At 41.6% G+C, this 26,899-nt stretch overlaps 1 protein-coding gene across 2 annotated transcripts in view; it reads left to right on the top strand.

The window, feature by feature from the left end:
* Nucleotides 1–12,613: 12,613 nt before the first annotated feature.
* Nucleotides 12,614–26,899, top strand: part of jade2 (jade family PHD finger 2) — a 235,657-nt gene continuing 221,371 nt past the window's right edge. For both annotated transcript variants that reach the window (XM_086309289.1, XM_086309291.1), the window contains exon 1: nt 12,614–13,592. The gene's annotated coding sequence lies outside the window, so the exon portion shown is untranslated. The remainder of the gene's footprint in view (nt 13,593–26,899) is intronic.

The following is a 26,899-nucleotide window of genomic DNA, read 5'->3' on the forward strand; positions in this document are numbered from 1 at the left end:
GTTTTTAATTTTATTTTATTTTTAAAAAAATATTGAATATTTCATTTATTGAAAGACTCCACCCAGGGACTGCAGATATAAATGAGATTTTTTTGTTAAATTTGTTGGAAAAATATTTTAATTTTTTTTTGTTAAAGCACATAATAAGTTAGCATTTATTAAAGTATTATTTTGAAAAAATCAGAACATTTACTGAGGTCTGAGTGTAGTGTGATTAAAAGAATTCACTTACATGGCAGGAATGCTTTTGATCGCATTTCTTCTAATCGTCTGACTAATCAAAGCAGATGAGATCACTTCAAGGATAAGTCTGTGTTCCGTGTTAAGTGGTAATTCCTGGACCCTGACACTGATTCGCATGAATGAAACGAAGCCATCCGTAATGTTAATTGAATCCGTGTTTTTGCTTTTTACGTGCAGCAGTCTCAAAATTTAAGGAGAGCCACTCACCGCCTTTAACGGCTGCCAAGAAGCCACATTAGCTGACTGTAGACTGTAGTTGGGCCAACACAGCTTTAGGCTTCCCGGGGCTTCTCCCCCCCTCCTTCTGTGCCGTCATTCCATGTTTGAAATTCACGGAGCAGGTAGTGTGTCAGTGAAATGTTTGCACCACATGCTCGCTCACTCGCTTTCATGTGTTTTTTTTTCCTTCTTACTTGAGTGAAATCTCTATGCACTTGACCAGCCTGCCAGGAATGATCAGAGAGAAACACTGGACCTCCAGTCTATGGAAAGGAGCTTATGGACAGTCATTCAAGCTCACAGATATACTCAAACACACACACAGGGACACACACAGGCAGGCTCCATTTCCCTCTGTCTGCACAGATATGTGCGCTGCATAAGCCTACAAGAGTCTTCCATCCTTATGACGCTCTCACTCGCACACAGCAGAGGATTTGGGGCTTGTTTTGACATGAAGTCATTGATATGCAGAGGGATTCCAGGGAAAGGCAAGCCAACATGAATTCAGAGGGACAGACAGACAAGCACACTGCTCAGTCGCTGCGTTTCAGAGCACAGCGAAATCCATCTAATAACAGTGAGATTAAAGGGTCTAGTCCGAGTAGCTTTATGCTCTGCATGGTAATAAATAATCAATAGACTTGAAATGTGGCTTAAGGGCTGCAAAAATGACCACAAAGAAGAGTTGCAAGTTGGAATTGATTGAGAAGATAAACAGTGAAAAGTGAAAAATGATACATTTGTTTTCCATTATTGTTGTTATGTAATTTTATAAGGCTGAATGCAATAGGCAGGCAAATATTTAAAGAAGACACGCACACCAAGCGTATCCGGTTATGTAAACATCTAAAGCATATGAGATTTGTCTCGTAGGAACGCCGGAGAGACACAATCTAGAGGGACTAACAGGCCAAGCAGGTTGGAACAAAACTCAGACGTGCAAACATGAAATAACGTCTGTGCAGAACCAGACAGGATTTTATTTAATCTGACGGAAACACTGATGAGAAGCTGAAAAAAGATGTGGGGAAGAAGAAGAAGAAATATGGAGTCATCTTTATGTGAAGGTAAGGACCTTGTGAAGTGCAGTGAACACTATAGGCACTTAGCAAAGGCCAGGCTGCTCTTTGCAGTCGTTTCACTTGTGCGTGACTGCTCAGTTAACCCCAATTTAATGGAGGTCAAATCATCAAGCAGCGTGCCAGGATTTATTTTTTAGCCTGATTTTTTTTGGTGTGTCTCTCAAGGTTAGCGCCACATATAAAAGATATATCTGAGCAACCAAAAATAACAATAAAGAAACACAACTCTGTGATGAATGAGTCAAGCTGTTGCACTGGCTGTGTTTATTGGCTTTATTTGCTGAATAACTAAGTTGAAAATGATTTCTGACAGTCCCCTTATTTGCCTTTTAAACGCCCAGATGTTTTATCTTCACCTCGTTTCCAGTGGAGCCTTGAACATTGCAATTCTATTTCCACGCAGTGTCAGTTTACTTCAAGTGGTTGCAAAACTTCATCTTGACAGGCTGCATTCTCCTGCTGCTCCGAACTGAGTGTTTCACGCACCATCACAAAAGAACACGGAGGCATGAGCAAACTCCAAAGGAACACGGTGCTGTCTTAATCTTCCATCTGCCTGCTAAGTTTGCAACACAAAAACACACAATCTCTGCGCACTGAGGATTGATGTTTCCTCATAAATGCACATGTATAATGTACGCATCTGAACACCTATATTAAATACTGAGTGTAGCCTCTTCAGATGTACCTCAGACGAGTCCTATAGACAAGAAAACTCACAAGTACATGCAGATCCACTTTCACCTCCTCTCCAATTCCCACAGAAAAACCATCGGCGGCACTCCAGGGCATGTTATATTTCTGGGTCCCTTCCAAGTCATACAAGTCACCACTTTATTGAGTGAACTAACCCATTAAGTTTATGGCTTCACTCTTCCCCTCTCGGCTTGAAATATACACTGATGCTGAAATAATACACTGTTCCAGCCAGCACTGGCAGACAGCCGTTTTTGATGAGTCACCTAATGTATGCTTACTCAGGAGAACGCTGTAATTGGGGAAAGACAGACAACAGGTAAGCCTTTCAGCCAGAGACCTGGGGATGCGCCAGTGAGGAAGAATTAACCCTCTCCGTAAAGTGTCAGTGGATTTACACCTCATGGGGAAGTTTGTTCAATCTTTATTAACATAGCAAAAGTTAAACCTTCAGAAACTGCACGCAGTCGAGTGAGTTATCATAAGGAGGCCAATACTGATCTATTGAATTTCATGCCTTAACTCACGATTTGCCAAGGAAGGTGCTCGAAAACAAAAGCAGCATCTGTGACAGCAAATACCAACAAACATCATGTGTTTCTGCTCAAATGACATGAATCCCTTCGATAAACACTGAAATTACCTTTTGCCCATCTGGAAAGCCATGGAGGCCACTGTTTACTGTCTGCTGTTATTTTAACTCAAATGTTGATGTTTCCTGAATCATCTTCTTGTCCAACTTCATCAGGTACATCTGCTCTGCTTGCTGCTTGTTAACACTTGTCTCAGTATATATGTGTCTGTGTGTGTGTGTGTGTGTGTGTGTGTGTGTGTGTGTGTGTGTGTGTGTGTGTAGGCGACCATCTGCCTATATATATAGGAGGTTTCTTCCTGTTAAAAGGGAGTTTTTCCTTCCCACTGTCGCCAAAGTGCTTGCTCATAGGGAGTCATATGATTGTTGGGTTTTTTTCTGGATGTATTATTGTAGGGTCTACCTTACCTTGAGGCAACTGCTGTTGTGATTTGGCACTGCATAAATAAAATTGATGTGAAAATAAATGAATATAAAAAATAATAAATATATAAATGAGCCACATTTATACAACTCCAAGTAGATGAGAGAACAACTTCTATAATGTTAAAATTTGACTTAAATGAAGATTATGACATTTAAACTCACTGAAAAAGGGTTTTATTTTTTGAGGAGGAATGTCAGAATTAGGCTCCACTTGACATTGCATTGACTTTAGTTTCCCACACACGACGGGTGCTTTGAACATTTTAGGCTCGGGACCCGAGAGATGCAGTCTGTCACCCTGGGACCCCGACTAATTAAAAAGTAGTGCTCTTGACATGTAGTGATGCTGGAACAGTAGAGCCTGCTAGCTATTTCAGGTCCTGAATCCTGACCTAGTGTTTTAAAATTAAAGAAAGAAAATTCAGGGTGCATACAAATCTATTGGCCTAATTGCAGTTGACATGGATACCGGGGCCGTGATAGTGTGCATGTCTGTAATATGTGTACACAAGCACTCTGCAGTAACACAAACCCACAGCTGCTTTCTGAGGAGCATTGTCATCTTCAGTATTCACATATTGATCTTATTTTCCGTAATATGTGGTTATGAAAATCAAATGCAACCTATGTCATGGAAAAATAGCGTAATGTTGGCTGATGCTGTGTGTGTGTGTGCTGTTATTGTTTGTTGTAACTGTGGTAGGTGGATGATAATCAGCGACTTTACCAGCAAGCTGCACAGACATATTTTGTTAAAGACTTTTACCCGTAAAAAAACACAAAAGATGAGAATCTGAGATTCTTTGTTTTTGCCGACTTTGTGCTTTTGGAAACGACTCTGCAGCTGTCACTGTTTTTAATTAAATAAGCGTAAGTTTTGAAAAGTGACAGTACATTTGTTTTTTTCCGTGGCATTGAGTCTGTACAGATAATGGACAACAGGACAGCTCCCAAAATAACTGTCACTGTTGCACCGATCACTGTATAAATGCTTCATGTCATACCACATAAACCTCTAACCCAAATTCCCAAAAAGCTGTGACGCTCTGTAAAGTAGAAATAAAAACAGAATCTCAGAAATCCATATTTTATTCAAAGTGTAACACAGAAAACATATTTCTATGTTTCTGGAGAATCTGGGTAACAACTTATTATAATGACACACCATTAAGCACTATTCATTGGTAAGTGCTTAATTCACCATTTATAAAGCATGTAGTTTCTAAATACAGTTTATTATTGATAACCTGATGTATAACATGTTCATTATATAATTTATCATGTCTAACAATCATCAACCTGTTAGTAGTTGTTATATTTTGTGTAACCTTATCTATTTATGCCTTATAAAGCATTTATAAATGAAAATGAAAGTAGATGAATGGTAAATGGCCTGTATTTGTATAGCGCTTTACTAGTCCCTAAGGACCCCAAAGTGCTTCACACAACCAGTCATCCACCCATTCACACACACATTCACACACAGGTGATGGCAAGCTACATTGTAGCCACAGCCACCCTGGGGCGCACTGACAGAGGCGATAAGATAGACTTGTTTGAGTCTAAGATAGCTTAGACTCAAACAAGTCTAAGCTATCTTCAAAAGTGAAAAATGACACAGACGAAGCACAAAGAGATACACAACATACAAATATTTATTGGCAGATGCAAACATAATGCACCTGAGGTTTGCAGAATATTGAAATGTTGGGTAGGACCAGAGCCTGAGTTTGTAAGAGGGGTTTAAGAGAGAAAGACACACTGAGCAATACTACCACAGGGTAGTTTAAATTCTTCATTTAAAATAAAATAAGAATAAGGTGTTCACAAAATAATAGTGACTATTTCACAGAACGGTAACCATCATAATTAGAGTGCTCCTCATCTTAAACTGATAATCCAGGAACATGTCTCTGGGATTTCCTGAGGCTCAAATTTCCTCTTGTTTGTAGCCTGTTAGCTAGCTTTAGTCAGATAAGTCAGCGTAAAGTCCGGTTCACTCCGAAGTAGTCAGGGTGTCTGGTCCTGTGCTTTAACACAGGTAAACTCAGCTGAAATGAAAGAAGTTGTGGATCATCTCCTCCTCTGGTACACTGAAAGCTCTGAGCAGCTCCTCGGGGTAAAGAGGTGATCTGGTTAAGAGGTGGTTCTCCCTCGTCAAAGAGAAGGCCGAATCAATCGGCTTTTGCCATGTCAAAATCCCCAGCCTGCAAAACAGAGATGTTACTGCATCAAGTTAATAAATCCCAATATTTAACAGTCATGGTGAACATAAGATCAGAACTGCTACGACACTATTTCAGCTTTTTCTACATTTGTCAGCTTTACTACAATATGCAATTATTTCCTGCATATAAAGGTTATTTAAAAGTAAAAGTGTAAGAGGATAAGCAGTACTATATGTAAGAATATTAATCTGTTTCTGCCTGTATTAGCAGCAGGTCCACGTTCTGTAAACCTACTATACAACTAGCTGTATTTTGTTTAACGTGGAGGACTCAAATGCAACACACGCAGGGTGATTCTTCAACAAAAGCCAAGCCTTTTCTGTGGCTGATGAAAAGTCCTAAGTAAAATACAGAATTCCAGCAAAACCAGAACAGAAGAATGTGAGGCGCAAATCCATTCCGAAGACTTCAGACGGTTGCTTTTGCGCTCTTGTTGTTTTGAAACAAGTGAACTGGTTAAACCTCCTTTCTGAAACAGAGAACGACCAAAAATTCACAAAACGTAACTGTTTCATTCAATACGATACAAAATGTGGGACTGAGCACCTAAACTCATCATGGTACAGAAGTGACGTTAAAGGATCATTGTCCCATAGACTTCACTCCCTGGTGTTAATTGAAAAGTAATTGCCAGTTTAAATGATTGTCACACTGGCTTTACTTTTTGGGGCCAAGAATTTTTATCCTTCTTTTATGCTGTCTATGATGTGGTCCAAAGTGGGGTGCTTTGAAAGAAGGCAACTACTTTTAACCAAAATCTTTTTCTAAACCTACCTGATTGATTTTAACAACCCCTCTGAGTTCCAAACGGTGGATTTTAACAGTGGAAAATGTTAATTTGGGGCACAAATCAGTACAAATTGGACCCATGAGAATAAAAGCTGTTCTGGCACATGAAAATAAAGGTGGGAAACTCATGTGCTAGAAGACCAAAAAACTGGGGAAGCTGAGTGCAGTAACACTAGTCAATAGATGGTGAGACTGTGGTAATTTTAGGGGAGTTTAGATAAACATTTTGCTATAATGTGGTAAAAAGTAAGCCTTCAAATGTATCCCTGAAGCATACTTAAGCAGAATGAAATAAAGAACTGGGCCTCCTGTAAGTGCCCTGTGTTTTTAATTTAGTTTTGAGGAGAAAGTATTTGCCCATAAAGATCTAATGAATCCAAGAGATGGAAATCATGTTAAAGCAAATTTACTAACCAATAATTTTAAAACACGGTACATAAATGTAAGAACAGGTTTACAAGCCTCACTAGGAGCTTGATACCAAACCCTGGAAAAGACTTACTTAAAATGACTGCCAACATTATTAAAGTTAATAATTACAACTGTGCTTTCAGAGGGACTGCCACCAAAAAGTCTATTGTCAAAGTCTGAAATGATTTTGATGGCTAATACTGCAATCTACAACTAAAAGAATGCTTCTGAAAAGGTTGTAAGACAGTGAATTTAAAAAAGAAAAAAATAAATTGTAAAATTAACATGTGACTCAAACTGGCAGAGTACAGCAGGAAGAATACATACTTTATAAACCGAATAAATGGGCACATCTGTTCAAATCCTGGTGTTTGTGCACCTTAAGGGCCACTCAGGTTAGTAGCGTACGCACAAAATTAAAACTTCACTGCATTTGTGTCGTATGTGATTTACATTTTAGTCAGTAAATGTCACAATCAGCTGATCAGCTGTAAAATATTGTTAAGCAATAGCTAGCTATCAGCAAAACTATATAACATTATTAAAAATATTAGCCTAGCTTTAGCGTTTAGCAATTCAATTAGCATTACGTCCCATTACTGATCTTCTACACAAATGATTGTTTGTTTGATTGCTTTTTATTCTTGCGTTTTTGTTACTGGTTGTTTATTTTTGCATGTATTTATTTTTATACCTTTCCTTTTGTTAATTGTTGATAACTCTGAACAATTTCTCTAGTTGGTAAAGCAAATTTTTAAGAAATCTTCTGTCATGAACGGGCTGCGTTCAGGCAGGAATTGGACTCAAATGCAAACTCACTAAAGCAAAATGTGAACTCAAAATACAGTTTTGTTGCTGGGAACACAGGGAGCAATACAAAACTAAACTGGGAAAATCTACGAATATGAACTCCTGGGGAAACACAGGGAGAGACACGCAGCCATGAGGGAGGACACAACAGAGAACTGAGGGAGACGCTGACCTAAATTCACAGAGGAATAACAAGGAAGTGAGAACACACTAGGAACACAGCTGACACTAATAACCATAACGTGACAGGGGAGACTGGACTGAACAGAATGAACACGAAAACGTGGGACCTTCACAATAAAACAGGAAACATGATGTGGGAGTGGAGGAGAGGCAGACGAGGGAGCAAGGGAACACGCTGGGGAAACATGGAAAAAATAGAAAAAAACATGAAGGGAACCACGGCACAAGAACTCACACCACAATATAAACACAGACACATAGAGAGACACAGAGGGCAGAGACACAAGGGCGAATCCAATAAACTAAACTGAACAACCTAGGAACCGCAGAATAAATAATGAACTAACAAAATACAAAAACACAAGAAAACTAAGAACGCTGGGTAAAAATGACCAGGACCATGACATCTTCTTCTGTTTTTTCATATATACACTTAATGGCCACTTCATTAGACACACCTAGTCTATTGCTTGTTAATGCAAATATCTAGTGAGCCAATCACATGGCAGCAACTCAGTCTGCAGAAGTTCAAAATGAGCATCAAAATGCAAAGAAAGGTGGTTTAAGTGACTTGGTAAAAAGTCCCATGGTTGCTGATGGCACGCAGGTCTAAGTAATTCAATACCTGCACAGTCATTTTTAGGGCTTACTTAAAATGGGATGGCCAGACTGCTTCAGGCTGAATAGGAAAGCAACAGTAACTGAAATGACTGCTTGTTACAACCAACATATGCAGAAGAGCATATCTAGAAGTGCAACACATAAAACCTTGAAGCAGATGTGCTCCATACAGCAGACCACACCTGGCACCACTCCTGTCAGTCAAGAACAGGAAACTGAAGCTACAGTTTTCACAGGTTCACCAATACAGGACTTCTTGGTCTGATGAGTCTCGATTTCTGCTGCAACATTCAGATAGCAGAGTCAGAATTTATTGTAAACAAAATGAAAGAAAAATCTTCTGGTGTAAGGGTGTGGGAAATATTTTCTTGGTACATTTTGGCATCATTGAAACCCCACAGCTTACCCGAATATTGTTGTTGACCTGGCGACAGTGTACACATCTTCTGATTGTTGCTTCAGCATGATAAGGTACCAACAAAGTTCAAATAATCTCAAACTGGTTTCTTCAATATGACAGTGAGCACTGATTTGTACTCAAATGGCCTCCAGAGTCACATGATCTGAATCCAATATAGCACTTTTGAGATTTGGTAGAATGGGAGATTCATATCATGGATGTATAGCTGACAAATCTGCAGCAGCTGTGTGATGCTGTCATGTCAGTGTGGTCCAAAATAACTGAGAAATTCTTCCAACTTGTTGTTGAATCTGTGCCACATAGAATTTTAGCAGCTCTGAAGGCAAAAGTGAGTCGAATGCAGTATTAGCAAGATGTAATATAGTGGCTAGTGAATGTATATAATGTGCGTAGTTGAGGTTTTGTGGTACCTTCGCTGTACTTAAATGTTATATAATATAGTATGAGATACTTGGAGTCAACTACATTTCCAAATGTAATCTACCTTTTTATCCACCTGCTTGCATTTGACAGCGATAACATTTCCTTTTTCAGCTTTTTATTCTGCTATTGCTGCTCTTACTTAAGCAAAATAAGCACTTAAATTATCAATAACTTAATAAAGCTTCACATAAGCAGTCCAAGGATAGGTTTAATATTGCTCTTATGCTTGACTTCTACATCACCTGTCTCTCTCTCCTGGAAATGTTTAATTAATTCACAGTTTAATTCATCGCACCGAAACTCCAGTGCAGAAAAAACAAGACAAATAGGACGTCTGAGTTATCCCCTTACAAAAAAAACACTTTTTATGTCTCAGGTATGTAGATACGATATAAAGCACTGTGCAAATGTTATGGATCTTATAAGGATGCCATGTATGATTGATCATTCTACAGACAGAAGAAAACAATAAAACGCATAAGCTGTATTCGAATTCTTTACATTTAAAAGCGTTCCCCACCCAGCCAGCAGGCAGGTTCTTTCACATGCTTGAGGAACTTTGCACAATTGTGTGAATTTAAGCTGTCTCAAGTGCTTCTGTCACTTTTGTAATCCCACACTGATTCCATCTCGGTCTGTGGGGGCCATACCATCTGGTGTAGGACGCCTTGTTCTTTTTGTAGCTGAAGATAAATCTTAATTGACTCTGGCTGTATGTTTGAGGTCATTGTTGTGTGCTACGGACTGCATTTGAGCCCGATCAGATGCCGCTACGATGGTGTTGCTTGATGGGCAAAAGTTTCAACATCATTTGTAATAGTTTAAAAAAAGGAATACATTTTGTAATTTGATGTAATCAAAATTGTGTTAGCCTGATGATTCCTAATAGCTACCTCTTAAAAACTAAAAACCCCATCCAAAAAGTGCAGCCGGCAGATTAAATAAAAAAACTACAACTACCATTTGACCTAGATCTGCTTCCTAAATAAACAACGTGTGCATCTCATCGGCCAGGAAATTGCATTAGTGCACATTAAAGCGACCGTGGAGGGGGGTCACAAGCTGTTTCCTCGGGAGACGCTACCTGCCTGTATTATGTGCAGGAGAGTGAGAGAGGGGAGGAAGGAAAAAAAAAAACCTGGGATGCTGCTGTTGCATTTGAATGTGTGCCAGAGAGATCCCTCCTCTGTGTCCTTCACTGCCTCATTTCACTTTGTGCAAAACAGCATCACACCCTCTATTCCTCTGCCCCTTTCTCTCTCCCCGCTGTCTGAGTGACACCTGATATAGCTAGGATGAGCACTGTGCATGTTTTTGTGTGTGTTTGTGTGAGTGTGTACTGCCGGTTGTAGGTCTGCATGTTTCATAAAAGTCAAATTGTCCCATTTGTTCATCCGAATGACCTTAATTTCAGCATGCCTCCTGGCTCTGCGTCTGTGTGTATTGACCAGACATTTTAGATTCGGAGCCAAGATGAGTTACAGCAGTGGAGATGATGCACTGTCACTGCAGAGGTGCAGAGTTAAAAGCTACACATACTGAATGAAAAGGAGACCTTTTCTTTCACTGGGAAATGAAGACAGATTCGCTTGTGAGCACCTCAAATGACTTCGAAAAAGACTGTAAGAGAGGGGCAAAAATAAATAAATAATCCTGCTTGATAACAGCTGAGGAGGACAGTGATTTAGAGACAGTAGATGGGAGTAGACTGCATATTGATCAAACACCCTCTTCCCCTTTAAATATAGATTTTAGAGAAAATGTGAAGGAAAGTAATTTACTTGCCAGCTATTTCCTATGGATCACTGTGTGCAAATCAATCACTTGTGGAGAGATATTATCACTTAGAGTTAAAGAGTTTCTCACTTTGAAGTAAAACGCCAGATGTCAGTAACTTTGAAAGCAGTTAATGGTGATGGCAAGAATTCGGTATTACCTCTTCTTTGGACGTTAGCTGTTGGCTAATCCCAAACTGTTTTAACAATGTTGAGGTCTGGGCTGTGGGGAGGCCAATCCATGACCGATAGTGTTCAATTTATGCTTTTGTATCCATGAATGCTTTTACTGCATTGACCGTGGGTTTGGGATCATTGTCATATTGACAAATGAAACCGTTAGCAGAGGGTTTAGAACTTGGATCAAAGTCTGATGGTACATTTCAGATTTCATAATTACATCAATTTTGACAAGATCCCCAGCACCACTACCTGACATCCAGCTCTAAAACCATCACAGAGCCTTCATTGTGTTTTACAGTAATCACTCACTAATGATTCAAATCAAAAGTTTCCCATCTGGATTCACCACTCCATCAGACCTGTTGCCACTGATTTTCAGACCAGGGCTTGTGTGGAGATACTTTAGTGTTTTCTCTCTGTTTCCTTTCCTTAAGAAAGACTTCTTGACTGCCACCTTTTTAACTGACATCATCTCTGAGGAGGCTTCAGTGATCAGCTAAAAATGCAGGATCTACCAGTGTACCACTGTGTCAGATCTCTGAATAAAATAAAATAAAATAAAATAAAATAAAATAAAATAAAATAAAATAAAATAAAAGGAACTGCTATAGGTAGTTTTCAGGCCTGCCATTAATTGACACTGCACACCGTGCTTGGATATGTTTTCAGCTAAAACCTCTTTAAGAATCACCTTGTTGCTGCCTAAATGCTATTTTATGCCTTTATAACCACATTAGCGTTGGAATTTTACAAGTATTAGATAAAAGAAATGGGAAAAAATATATGCTTTGTCACAGTTAGTAAAAAAGTGCCTAAAGATAAAATGTAAAATTGGTTCTTTGCTGAGTTCTCTGTTCTGTGTAGACACAACACTGGTTCATCCCATTAGTTAGGAGCCTTTTTATGATTTTAATGATTCATATGTCAGTGTTAAGTAGCTTCTGAAAATCGTAAGGAACAAGGACTGGACTGGAAATGAGTAAAAAAGCAGCCAGTGTCCAAGGAAAACCATCCAGAGAACTATTGATCAAGCGCACTTTATTCAGGCTCTAAACTCTCTTCTAAACCCAGTTATTGCAGTCACATGTCAGCCATTGTTGTTGTTGATGTTTGGTTATCTTTTCATATACAGAGAAGGTTTCAGTCGGCAGCACTTTGTCAGATATTTTTTTAACAGTTTTATTTTTCTTCCTATGAATGAAGAAGCTACTTTTTTTAGGGATATGATAATAACTTAGACACAGCTCAAAAAACTATTCATCTCTCTGAGCTCATATAGCCAAATGTGCATTGATGGATGAGTGATCTATTAATTCTTAAGGATAATATTCATAATTTAAAATAGCTGAGATGTGTTTTGTGTGTGTGTGTGTGTGTGTGTGTGTGCGCGCGCGCGTGTATGTGATTGCATTACATAACTTTCTTCCATACAGTAATGCTGTATCACTGTGACAGAACTGGCAGGTGAAGGAAGGTTCAATCCCCACGATCTCCTCTCCGAGGCGCAGTAATCTAGCGTTTGTCAGAGTAGGAAGTGCAGTTTGCGGTAACAGTGAATTGAAAGTACGCCATAAATATGGCGCCAAAAGAGTTTTCAAGCTGATGATAAGAGATGATTTTTCTCTCATTCTGTGTTGTCTTTTTTATTTTTTTCTTTCCCGGGGGGTGGGAGGGAGAGGGCTAGCAAGAGAAGACCCGCCTGTGCATTTGTGCAGAGCGGTGTGCACGTACACAGCACCGGGCAGAGGAGTGGAAGCGAGGCAAGGCACCGGAGCAAGTGAAGAAGACGAGGAGGAGAGAGCGCTGTGTTTTATTTTTGAAGGAAGGGGACGTTGCGAAACTGGCTTGCAATCTTTACTGACTCATCGCTTGGAAATAAAGCAGACCCTTTTTTCTTTTTCTTTATTTCGTTTTCTTTTTAAATCCTCGCTTCTCCTCCTGCTCCTCCTCCCGTGCGGCTGGCACCGGAGAGGAAAACAGTCGGATTTTGACACCACGTTTGGGGTTGCTTTTTGCAAAATGCGACACGCTTTCCTGTGAGCGCTATGTTGTGCGCACCTCGCAGCCCGTTACGCCGTGAACGGTAGCAGGACCGGCCGCTGCACCCGCTCCGTTTGTTATTGACTTGTGGAGGCTGTATCTCATCCTGGCTGCCACTTTTTTTGGCTGGGGGGGGATTTTTATTTCGGATTTGGACTCGGTCGTAGGTCTTTGCAGAGCTGACGCGCTGTCAACACACCGAGAGGTGAGGTGAGGTGAGGGGAGGGGAAGGGACAGTCCTGTCACCTAGCGTGGACCAGGAGCCAGCTTTTTTAGCTGCACTGCTAACAGCCTGCCAGGGCACCGAGTGGGCACGCTGAATTAGTCCTAAACCGCCTCCGCTGTTGAACTACATGTGCCTGGCTCCCAATGATCTCCTAATCTCTGGGAATCGCCCGCCGTCCAGGACTGAGGACGTCTCTGTACCCGAAGCAGACAGCGATCAAGGTAAAATAAGAAATAACGCTGATTTAGTAAAAAAATAAATAAATAAAAGTAGAAGAAAATAAACATCCGAAGTCCACTTTGCTGCTGCTGCTAGTGCTATATCAGAGCTAGGCTAGCAGCTGTGTACGGACTTTCTCGCAGCGGACTTGTGAGTTACAGTCGCGGCTGTGGCGCTCCGCCAGTGAGCGGGGCAAACGGGTCCAGGAGAGGTGGCGATGTTGTGGGTGAGGCGTGGGGATATGCGCTTTACGTGTTGCAGTGAAGAAAAGACAAACAGCGCCTTTGAAAGCAGAGCCGGTGCACTCACTGCAGGGACATGAAATTAACCGGGGAAACTCGGGCCATGTTGTTGTGCTTGAAAAATGTGACGTGAACGAGCCAGCTCCCCCCGTGGGAATCAAAAGAGTGCGAGCTGGTTAGTTGGAGCGTATCCAAGAGTGTGGTTATTGTTGTTATTATGCATTTATATTTTTTCGGGGCGTAATTGTTCGCGGCAGTGGGGTGAGTCGTGTGGGATATTTTAAATATAAACAATGAAAAAAAGAAAACTTGCGGGGGTGTTGAGGGTCGCACACATGGAGAGGCGCATGAGGTGAAGTTGTGAAGAGAGGAGGAGGTCTGGGATGGGGTGGGGTTGGGGTGTTGGTGGCACCAAACAATTTGCAGGCCCTGGGGATTTGCAGGTTTCTTCACTGCTCGGTAAATGGAGGGAGGGGGCTCGGGCAAAAGGGACCAGCGGAAGCTGTACTGCTTTTAGGAAGGCTGGGCACGCAAGCATACACACATCAAGGAATTAGAGCAACTTCTCTCTGCCCCCTTCACCCCATCCCCCTTCCTCCTGCTTCGTGCTGTGCTGATCTAGCTGGCGTCAGAAAAGGGGGGGGGGGGCTGTTGTTTACCTCTAAGTCAGAGCTCTCTCTGAGTGTGGCAGATGCATTCATACCTGGAGGGGGGGAAACAACAACACCACCAGGACATGACACGTGGATGCAGATGGTGATGCTGCAAGTCAGATGTCTGCAGGATTAATGTGTTATAACTGGGGCATTTGCCTCCTGTGTGATTTTTTTTTTTTGTGGCCACCTACTCTTCAACATTTGCCTGGAGCACCTCCAAAGAACACAAGTATATCTGCCTATTAGTGCTAATTATTAATGGATGGAGCAATTTATCAATTTTTTTTTTTTAGTTCAGAAAGGCTGAAGTGGCTCTAGCGTTGAATCAATTGAATTGTCTGGAGATTTGTTAGATGTTCCCTCCCACCTACCCTTCCTCACACACGCATACACATGTGCATCATTATCATCATCATCACGATCGCCACTTGCAAGCAAGACCTGTGCACATATGCCAACAACTCCACGTGCTTCATGCCTACTCTGATCCTCAAGTATGGATGCAGGTAGCGATTACACAGATGCGCACAAATACATACCTTCACCTCAGATTGTCTTCCTCACACAAACACAAACACAGACACACAACCGTCCTCCTCCCGCTGGGTATGAAACCGGAGATGAGTCACGGTGTGTGGGGGTATAACAGCTCTCTCTCTATCCCTCTAGCCCCTTCTTAATTTTTTTTCATATCTTTTTCTGATGCAGTGCTATCTTGTTCTCACTCATGCTCATTTCTCTCCCGCTCCCCACCTTCCCGCCCTCGGGTCTCTCTTCGCTCGCCTAGAGACAGTGGTTGTTTACAAAATCAGCGAATGGGGATGAGTGCTGTTGTTATTTTGCTTCCACATTTTTGATGACAGCCCTCCAGCCAGTCGTCTGTATTTCAGTTGCTTCTTCATCTTCCATTGCTCCATCTCATTCAACTCTCCCTCTCTTTCTGTACTCCATCCACTCTTTTGTGCTTTTCTCCACCAACTTCTCCATCATCCATCCATCGATCCATCCATCGTACCGCCACTCCCTTCACACCATGTCATTTGCAGACCTTTTAAGCCTCACATGTGCCCGTACTCACACGTGTGTCTAGGCGTGGGTGTAGTGTTGCGTGTGTGTCTGTGAGTATTAGTGTCTGCTGCGTTAAGCGCTCAGCTCTGATTGGCTGGAAAAGGGGGTAAGGTCCCCCACGTGGTGTGTTGTATCGCATTAGCTGGCTACGTAGGTGATGATGAGGAGGAGGAGGAGAGATGCTGTTCATGAATGGACGGCTGACGTCACTTAAACCGTACCCTCAATCCGTCACACACACACACAAATGGATGTTTTTACGCACATCGCTGATGAAGGCTGCGAAAGCGTGTATAGTTTTTGTTGTTGTTGTTGTTGTTGTTGTTTTGTTTTGTTTTTTAAGAGTTAGATTTGGAGATTTGTCGTATAGGAAGGATGGGAACCAGCTGAGCGTGTGTGTGTGTATGGCTGCCTTCAGGCGTGTTGGCTAGCTGTCATGTTCATAGCTCTCTGCTCTGATCTGCTTAGTAACCAACTAACTAACCCAGCAGCATGTGGGCTACTAGCTGAGGAGGATTTGTGTATCTGTGTCACAATACTGTAACTGTTCAGCTGAAATTTCTTGTAGTTTGAGACGATTAAACATTCTTAATTTTTTTCATTATTATTGTTACTTTGTGTTTCCTACATGCTTTTTCACAGCACTATTTATATATTTGCCCCCTTCCTGATTTCTTCGTTTTTGCATACTTGTCACATTCAAACGTTTATCATTAGACAAAGATCAGAGTAAATGCAAAATGCAGTTTTTCAATGGTGATTTAATTTATTAAGGGATAAAAAAGATCATTCAAAACCTACCCTGTGTAAAAATTGCCCCCTAAACCTAATAACTGGTTGTGCCACCGCCACCCTTGGCAGCATAAATTGCAATCATGCGTTTGAGATACTCACCAATGATAGTCTTTTACATCACTGCGGAGGAATTTTGGCACACTCTTCTTTCCAGAGTTATTCGAGGCTATTTCGGCATGAACAGCCTGTCTAGGGTCGTGCCGAAGCATCTCAATTAGATTTAAGTCCGGACTTTGACTGGGCCACTCCAAAACATTCATTTTGTTTCTTTTGTTTTTTGAGATATTCAGAGGTGAACTTGCTGGTGTGATCATCAGTTACAGCAAAGTGTCCAGGTCCTGAAACAGCAAAGCAGCCCCACATCATCTCACTACCGCCACCATGTTTGACTGTTGATATGACCTGACCTTAACTGAGGCAAATAAGACCAGCAGTCCTTTAGATGTTGTTTGGGTTCTTTTATGACAACCTGGATGAGTCGTTGATGAGCTCATTTGGTAGGTGGACCATTACTGGGAAGGTAATACCACTGTTGACTGTCGCTGTGGTTTATTGAAGTAATAAAGTCTTAGAAATGCTCAACAGGTCTGGCACTAAGACTGGCAGCTGCTTGTAAAGTTGAACTCAGCTTTCCAAAAAAATATGGTTAATCAGTTTTTTTCATGATTTAATATGAGGAGTGGCATAATTAATTTTGGATAACTCAGGTTTGGATAACTCTTAATAAATGAAATCAGCATTTAAAAGCTGTATTTTGTATTTAACTGGAATATTAAAATGTGTCTGATGATGACAAATTTAAGACAAATATGCTAAAAAAATCAGGAAAGTAGAAAATACTTTTAACAACAAAAACTTTGTTTTATTCAGAATAAATTCATATGTGGAGTTGCCATTAGTTCACTTACAGTTTAGCTTAGTTCAGATTGTGTTAATTAGTTTGTCCTGCACAGATTTTTGTCGTGTCTTAGAGGTTTTGCAGCACGAAACAAACCATGTGTTGGCTTAAATGCCGCAGGCATGTTTTTATGCATTACCCTGATGTGTTCTGTCAGTGTTTGCTCGAAGCAGATGACCCCGCTGTGGCCTAGAACCTCATTAGCGGCTTCTTGTGCGTGTGCATGCGTGCACATGCTAACCTGCTGTTCTGTGAGCAGGAGATGACGTCAGACTTCAAGGGGAGAGGGGGTGTTTTCATTTTTATATATTTTTTTCTCGTGTCACTGTGAGTCAGCCTTGTTATTAAGGGATAATTGCAAAGTCTGCACACCTGCACAGAACACTGGCGAGGAGGAAAATGTGGAACATATTTCAAGAGAAGACTTTTGCAGGAGTAATTGGAATGTGCTTCCTAACTGTTTGGTCTGCAAAACCTGTCCCTTGTTGACTGAATGAGAGCAGTGGATGCTGCGGTGCACCAGATGTTTTTTCAGAAAAATTAATGATGCTTTTTTTTTGTTGTTGTTGTTTTTTTTGTTACATTTTACAGGAAAGCCTTTTTGAACAAAAACTGTGTCGGGAAAAAAAACTTGTTATTATAATTTTTTCATATCAGTGTAATGACTATTTCTGTCAAACTTAAATGTAGAGCATTATAAAATTATATTTTAAATAAAAAAAACTTAGGTATATATAGAACCTGCTATTGTTTTTTGTTTTTTTTTGTTTTTTTTTACCCTGGATGTCCTTTCCGATGCAGCTCCAAAAGGATTTGTGACAGACTGAACGTGGGGTCTTTGCTTGTTTGGAAATTTTGTGTGAAACCACAGATGTAGGTCTGACCGGTCGAAAGCTTCAAGTCTTACGGGAGAACACAAACAAAATGGAAAAATAAATTATTTGATTAGTTTAAAATAAGCAAAGTGGGTAAATTCAAGAAAAATTCACATGTAAACAAAGGAGAAAATAAGCAAAAATGAGCTATTCATTCAGCTCTGGTCCTCTTATGGCAGGACTGTCTCAACGAAGTGGGCAGTCAGGATTATATATGGACTAGATGTGTGACCGGATCACAGATCTGATGTTGGAGTGTCGCTCGCACTCCTGACATACTTGTATACTGTGTACAGCTGCAGTGGCTGCTGGATGCATTAGTCTAACCTGTTATGGCTCTAACTCTATACCCATCACATCAATGGTTCAGCACTGTGCTGCTCTCGTTGTCATTGGCCTTTCGTGTTGTCTGTCAAAACATGGTTTGAATGACTTCTGTCGACTTTATATTGGCCGTCTCATGTTGTAATTGAGTAAAGCTAGTTCACTATTAGATTTGAAAATTTGCGATAACGATATAACTGACGATATAATTGACACTAGACAAAATACTTTACAACTCCACAACTTTATTAGTGAAAAAAACCCCATCAATGTATTTTCACTTAAACAAGCAGCTGTTTTTTACATTAAAGTTGTATAAAAACGTAACAGTGCAAATGCAAATTCCTTGCTGACAGTTTAACCAAAAGGCATTTCCAGTGGAAACTGGCCGACATATCCTCAGCATAACCATGTATAATATCCACAAAACTTAAAAAGAGGTTATACACACACAATACGGTAATATTATGTTGAAGCACAGTACGTATCACTCCGCGAGGCGCCTGCCTACGATAGCCGTAATGCTCCGACAATCCATCAAGCGCTGCGGGTTCGTAGCTTAGCAAAGTCGTACTAAAACATTTGACAGATTTTCGAGCGGCGTGTACCACATAAAATCGTTTCGAGGTCAGTAAACACAACCAGAATTCATACATAAAGCACACGGGATTATAATCTGTCGACTTTCAGAAAAATCAAAGGATTGATTTTAAGTGTGCCGTATTTTCCAAAAAACACGGTAATAACGACGGCCCGCTAGCATGCTCTACCAAAAATAGTGCTTTGTTGTGTGTCTGACGGACGAAAGCCAAACCAGTTCCACACCACTGAAGTTGGAGCATTTTTACAAACCTGGTTCATCCGTTTCATTCAACGATCCGCTTTCGCCCTTGTCATTCTGCGTCGCCGCCATGTGCGTATGTAAACAAAGGCACTGCGCATGCGCGTTTTACCCTTATTCTATCGTGATATTTCATTTTCTTGTCGTTGCCCAACATTATACCGGTATTACCGTGAACGGTATGATATGGCCCAGCCCTATTCACTAGAATTATTTTTATAGTGGTATTGCACAGGAATTAGCACATATTGCTTTATCCTTTTTTTCTGATACTGTAAACCAGCCCAAAGTTTCAAATAATGAGGGATTATGCTTGTGTTGCCCACAGAACTGCTGCAGTAGCAAAGCAGGGCATGCACGCTTGTGTATGCACACGAAAGAAAGCTCACCCACCCTTTATTAACTGAAGTAATATGTAATCCCATATATGCTTTTTCAGAATAAATAGCAGAGAACAAAAAGAATCTGTTGCAATAAGTTCCTCATCCTACAGACAGACTTCAGTGCTATCGTCTTGGACTGCAGCTGGTGGAGGTAGTCCTTGTTCTACTCTGTAGCCTCAGAGGACTACAGAGTAGCAGCACTAGCTGTCAGCCTGCTGCAGGCTCTGGTTAGGGTGACCCTCCTGCTCACAGTGGATCTCCAGAGGAGTATATCATGACCAGCTGTGGTCCAAGAAGGTAGAATTAGAGTTTGTCTGAGGGGCCACTGCTGTATGCAGCGACTGAACTGTCAAAATAAGAGCAAGGGTATTTGGCAAAACCTATTCGAGTGGCCCTGAATTTACACAGGCAGCAGATATCCGTAAGATATCTTCAGGCACAAAACTTTGACTATGAGAAGCCTCATCTATTTAATGTTCAGACTTTTTGTTTAGATGGGGCAGCCAATTAGCTTAAAGGGAGGGTTACATGCTGCACCAAGGCCTAATTTAATGAGGATTATTTTGATCTGTAAATTATGCAAACTAACTCGAGGCAAGTGAAAATGGGGATAATAGGACCCTTTTAACTACATCAGCCGTACTAAGAGATGCATATTATATGTACATGTGTTTAAGTAATATAGTATATCTGTGAAAATCTGTGAAATATTTAAGTTAGTTTTAAGCACACAAGATGTAGGGTCATTTCTGAAAATAGAGGTGAAGCCCACAGTTGTAGAGTCTCAGGTGACTCGTGCACAAAGTTAAAAAGCAGAAACATTTAAAATGTGTTATTATGCTCAGACACATTTTCCCCTTTCTTCCTGGTTTGCTGGGTTATTCTCTTCTCTCTCTCTACCTCCTACTCTTATTTCCAGGGGAAGAAAATAAAAATAAAAGTCTAGTTGTAAGCACATTGATGGACAGGCTGACAGATGCCGCCTGAGCTCCTGATGGGAAGAGTTTCAGGAGTAGGTATGTGTATGTTTTTGTGCTGAGCGAGGGGAGTAAACAACAGATAGAAACAGTATGTCCGGCCTTCCTTTGCTGTAGGAACGCACGGTGATTCGAGAGGAAAATAAGCCTTTACTGCGCTTATTTGTATTTAATGTACATGTGTCGAGATGCTACATGTGTGTTTTGAACTGCCAGAAATTAGGATAAACTTAAAAGAGAGGCAGAACAAAGGCGATGAGTTGTTGAGGAGGTAGTCGAAGACAGCGACAGAGGGAGGTGAAAGGTAGTAATAGAAGATGAAAGACAAGATGTAGGGTAAAGGATGGGAGGTGCAGGTAGTCGGGGTTACTAGAAGGTGAAGGGCAGAGTGCTCATCCTCAATCTCTGTCCTTGTCGTCCTTCCTTCCAAAGGCTAATGAACTCCCGATGGCAGTGGAGACGGGAGCTCTGGATCAGCCTTCCATCTCTCTGTGTTTCTCCCTCCCTCCCACCTTCCCTCCTCCCACCTGTCGTCCCCTTTTGCTCTTTCTCTTCCCGGGTTTTTGGCAGAGCCCGAGGCTCCCTGGCTCCGATTCACCTTCTTTATTGTTTGTCAGCAGATTTTAGGAGATGGAGCGGGAGGCTTAGTTAGAAAATGATTTGGACCTCAGCCTTGTTCCCGCTTTTTTTTTTTTTTTTTTTTTTTTTAATTCCCTTTCATTCTCTCTCCTATCTTTCTGTTTTTCGCTCACTCATCCCTGCTCCCATAATGCAGCGGCAGCAGCAGGAGCAGTGGCAGCATCAATAAATATTGTGTTAATGTTCTGGTGGCTGGAGCCAGCAAGGTGCTAAAGGAAATCTATTTGATTTCTGTGGCTCTTTTGTTTGGCCTCTCAGGTTTGTGTGCATATATGTGCGTGCACATTTGGTGTAGCAGCATTAAGTGTGTGTAAAGGTTTTTGTCTTTTGCTCCATTTATTCCCTCTTCATAACGCAAGCGCACTTCCTCTCTTCTGCTGCCGTCCTCAGAGTTTCCTTATTTTCTTCCCGAGTTTAACACTGTTTTACTGAGACGGAGTCCCTTAAGGATTTAACTGCTTCTTTATAGCTAGCATGAGCATTGTACTTAGAAACAGACACTGTCGAGGGAAGCTGCTTGAGGTATTGATATGCATAAAGTAAACTAGTTTGTATGTGCGTAATGCTACAAGGTATATGTGAGATCAAAGGGTTCAGGTATGGTCTATCTGTCAGGCAGCTATTTTTAGACTGAGCTATTGTGTAAGGTATTCCTAGAAAGCATTTTATAACCCTACCTACTTTGTCTACACTGCAATGCTGGGCAATTATTGAATTACGTGGGTGTGATTGTCTGATTTTGATTCTGATATGTTCATTTGTACAAGCCCATTTTGCTATTTTTGGTTGTAATCCTAAGGATGTAAACAAAGCAGTTTGTAACTCATTTACACATCTCCCTCCATGAGCCCTGTCCCATCTGGGAATGCCTGTACTTCCACATATGTGTCTTATAATTGCTTCTACGGCCGAATTTGATCGCACAGTCTTTCCTCGAGCTTGTCCATTTTGAAAATAGCTGTGATGGCAATGGCAAATGCACAAGGTTATCAATAATGAGAGTTGTACAAGCTGCCAAAAGAGCAGCAAAGCACAGCTTGCGTGGATGTGATGTCATTTTTGGGAGAGATTGCTTTCCCTTTGGTGTGTTTTAAGTGATGTGTATTTTTATATTTGATTAGGCAAGCACTGCTCTTCTTGGTTACCCTGCTTTCCCCGATGTAGTGCCACTGCACCCACCACAGTTTTCTTGTCATGAAGGTCAGCGGTCCCCAACCCCCAGGCCACGGCCCGGTACCGGTCCGTCAGTTGTTTGGTATCGGGCCACAAGAGTTGAAATTTATGGTTTTCAGGGTTTTTATCAATAACTCGGTTTCACTGGGTCTTTTCCCGTGTTGTAGTTTCGTATCTTATTTTGAAAGAAACATTTAAGCGTTACCATAGAGACCAGAGAGCATTAAGGAGCACAGAGGAGGATGTTAATTTTAATGTTACTGGCTCATTTCAGGAGGACGCTGCTAATAAAGTTACACAATTACACAGTGAATTCGCGTTTTTTTTATTATATTTACAAACTACCGCAGCTTTTGTCTTGGTCGTATCGTTTATTTAGTTGTATTTATCTGCGTCAGCTTATATTGTCTGACATCTATTCAGCGTGCAATAGACATCAATTGTCAAAAGCTGATATATTGATCAAGTCGCCTGAGTCTATAAAATACTGAAGCTGCTTTTCTTATGGTTGCCAAAGTACATTCAACCAGTGGATTGGTATGTGTCAGTGGAGGAAAAAGGGAAAGGAAAAAATCCTAATAACAAAAAATAAAGTTACTAATAAAGCACCTAAATCGTAATCGTGAAATGGAAACAATATTCCTTTAGAAGCCTTTACAAACTGTCGTTTCTAGCATCGTTAACGTTCTTCATTTAAACCATGCTACTGCTGGCAGGGGGTCTTTGTCTTTTGCTTCTCTCTTATGTTACGCTTCACTTAGGGAAGCTTTGCTCCCCTGAGAGCAATACCAGAAAACTAATTCACTTTACGGAGACAACAGTCTTCTGTATTTGACATGAGTAGCAAGTTTCCTTCCATTCGGCGGATCCCCACGGAGCGTTCAGCGGGAGGGGGGGACCACAGGGGAGAGGGCTGATGGGAATGGTGATGGTGATATCAGCATCAGAGAGTGACTCATGACTGCTCTTAAGTGGCTCTGAGCCTAACAGTCAGTTAGATGTGAAGGGGTGGAGGTGTGTATTACCGAGTGAGGTCGTGAGCGCATGGAGTTTCCGGCTGAGATGTTGAGTACTGCTGTGTGCTGCGGTTTGTTTTCTTTTTTACTTCAGGTTTATTGGTGGTTTCTACCTTTGTGATGGAGCTCTCACTGTATCAGTGGGTTGCACTATACAGCAGCCTGTGTTTAAAAAACGTATTGAATAGCTGATCCACAACTTATTCCTTTTTTTGTTGAAATGCTGAAGGCTAGTTTCTTAGATATCCTAAACCCAGAATATACGTCTATCTCCAAGAGCTGAAAGTTAGCAGCACCATTTTAGCAGAGTTAAACCATAATATTGAAGCAGCTTTTAGATGTTGCCTTCACATGACCTTCTCACCACCATAAAACCCTGGAAAGGGTACAGACTGCACAAACACAAGGAGTCCAACTCAACTCCTAGAGCAGCAGTCCCCAACCTTTTTTGCGCCACGGACCGGTTTATGCCCGACAATATTTTCACGGACCGGCCTTTAAGGTGTCGCGGATAAATACAACAAAATAAAACTAGTACCGGTACCGAAAAAAAGGAAATTTATTCATAACACACGTGAAAAGACCCAGGAAAACCGAGTAAACGATAAAAACAATAACAAAATAACGCTGAAAACCGATAAAAACCCTGAAAACCATACATTTCACACCTGAGCCTCAACTCTCACGGCCCGGTACCAAACGACTCACGGACCGGTACCGGTCCGAGGCCCGGGGGTTGGGGACCGCTGTCCTAGAGGATGGAGGAGGAAATTCTAGTTCCCTGTCACTGTCTATGCAGGATGCTTTTGGTCACATTATTGAGTTTGAGCCACCAAAGAAAGTGAAGCACGAGCCTGTGCACAGTCTGCGCGGACAGCTGTATTGATTACAGCAGAAGTTGTACGTATCTGTTCCTTCTGACGTGTGAGGATGGACAAATGAAAAACTTGCTTTAAATACCTCATGTGTTGCCATGATGGTCTGCAGCCATGATAGCAGCTATTTGAGGCTTTGCTTACACATACACGCACAAGGCAGTACTTTAAGTTTAATGCTTGCCATTTGTAATATCCCAAAGTACTGGATGTTTTGAACTGACAGTGATACTAGTTAAAAAGTTAGTGCGTAAATGGCCTGTATTTGTATAGCGCTTTACTTAGTCCCTATGGCGCTTAGTCCCCTTAGTCCCCAAAGCACTTTACACTACATTCAGTCATCCACCCATTCACACACGCATTCACACACTGGTGATGGCAACCTACATTGTAGCCACAGCTGCCCTGGGGCGCACTGACAGAGGCGAGGCTGCCGGACACTGGCGCCACCGGGCCCTCTGACCACCACCAGTAGGCAATAGGTGAGGTGTCTTGCCCAAGGACACAACGACCGAGACTGTCGGAGCCGGGGCTCGAACCGGCAACCTTCCAATTACAAGACGAACTGCCAACTCTTGAGCCACGATCACCCTAGACAAAGGGCTTGCATGAAGATTTGTTGAAATATTACTGAGATACACTCAATTGGCAAATTTCTAATTAGCCAATCACATGCTAGCAACAAAAATGACTTAAGCGATGGCATGGTTGTTGGTGCCAGAATTTGCTGGTCTTGGCATTTCAGAAACCGCTCATCTACTGTTACTTTCCCCATAACCGTCCCTAGGGTTTCCAGAGAATGGTCTGAAAAATAGAAAAAGTCCAGTGAGTCGCACCTCTCTGGGCGATGTTGATGCCAGAAGTCAGAGGGGAATAGCTAGATTGTTTGAAGGTGATAAGAAGGCAACGGTAACTCAGTAACTGCTCGTTACAACCAAGGCACACAGAAGAGATCGAACTTTGAAGCAGATGTGCCACAGCAGCAGGAGACCACGCCAGGTGCCACTCCTGTAAGCTCAAAAGAGGAAAAGGAGGCTATAATTTACATTGGCTTACCAAAAGTAGACAAGAGAAGTCTGGAAAAAGGTTGCCTGGTCTGATGAGTGTTAATTTCTGCTGCAGCATTCAGATAGTAGGGCTAGAATTTAGTGTAACCACAGTGTAACCATGTTTTGATGGCTGCTTCCAGCTGGATACACACCATGTCACAAAGCTTAAATCATCTCAAACTTGAAAAGGACAAAGAGTTCACTGTACTCATACGGCCCCCACAGTCATGAGCTCTCAATCCAGTGGAGCACTTTTAGGATGTGGAGGAACAGGAACTTTTCATCATGGACCAGAATTTCTGAGGAATGTTTCCAGCACCTTGTTGAATCGGTGCCACGCAGAATAAACTACTACCAAAAACCGTAGGCGCACCATCCTTCCAGAATCATGAGTGCCTACACAAAATTTCGTGGCAGCTTTTCTCAGGACCAAAATTGAAATGTTCCCTCTGAATGTTTACTTGATAAATTAAATTTTTGATCAATCATCAATCATTTGCGACAAATTTACCGTATGCGCCAGAACAAAATCGCTGCATTACACATCCTTGATAGTCTAAACTAGAATAGCTTCCAGTTATATTTTTTCACACAGTGATGCCATCGAGTCCCCATGTTTGCCAAGATTATTAACATCTTAATGCCAGATAAATCACAGATGGGAGTGACACGTCCAAATAAACGAACTACACACAAAACTTGTTCTAACCCGTCGCACTTCATCTAAACAGAACACCAAAAAAAACTTCTTCCTCTTGAAGTGTCAGTGTTGAAAGCTGGATCGCAGCCTAATACACTTAGCACGAGAAACGCGCGTGTGTTTCGCTACCTTTCATGTTGCGATGTGTGAGTTAGTCGCCGCCTCCTTTCTTGCACACCTGTTAGCATGAACCTGATGAAGATGTTTGATGTGTGTGTGTGTGTTTTCTCTTCTCCCCCTTTTTTTTCATCGAGCACATACGTCTCTGTGTGCATGCACATACGTTTGATGTTGAGGTAAATACTTGATACCCAACATCACACACAAGTAGACACCCACTCTGACATTTCGATTCTTTCAGCTCATTCACAACAGTTGCCCTATTTCTCCATCTCTGTCTCTCTCCCTGGTCTCCCCGCCTCACTTTATGAATCTTTGTGATTCCTTTCTTTGGTGCTCTTTCTCTCTGTACCGTCAAACTCTCTTTTTCCTACCTTGTCTCCAGTGACTGTCCAAAAATAGCTGTGTGTGTGTGTGTGTGTGTGTGTGTGTGTGTGTGTGTGTGTGTGTGTGGGTGGGTGGATGAGAGACGGGTTGGGGAGAGTGAAAATAGACTTGGATGTGTGCGAGCGTAAGCGTCGCAGTCTTCCCTGCGTGCCCTCTAGCAGTTGTTGTCTTGCTTGTGCACGCAGCATTAGGTCTGCACAGGAACACACACTTCATTAATTGATTCCTGTCCATCGCATCTCATTTTTTCACCCCCCCCCCCCCCCCCCCCCCCACACACACACACACACA

Source organism: Aulonocara sp. 'chitande type north' Nkhata Bay, linkage group LG10, assembly GCF_057382095.1.
Source record: "Aulonocara sp. 'chitande type north' Nkhata Bay isolate Kocher_YH1m ecotype deep benthic linkage group LG10, A_spYH_male_GT1.1, whole genome shotgun sequence".
Taxonomy (NCBI): domain Eukaryota; kingdom Metazoa; phylum Chordata; class Actinopteri; order Cichliformes; family Cichlidae; genus Aulonocara; species Aulonocara sp. 'chitande type north' Nkhata Bay.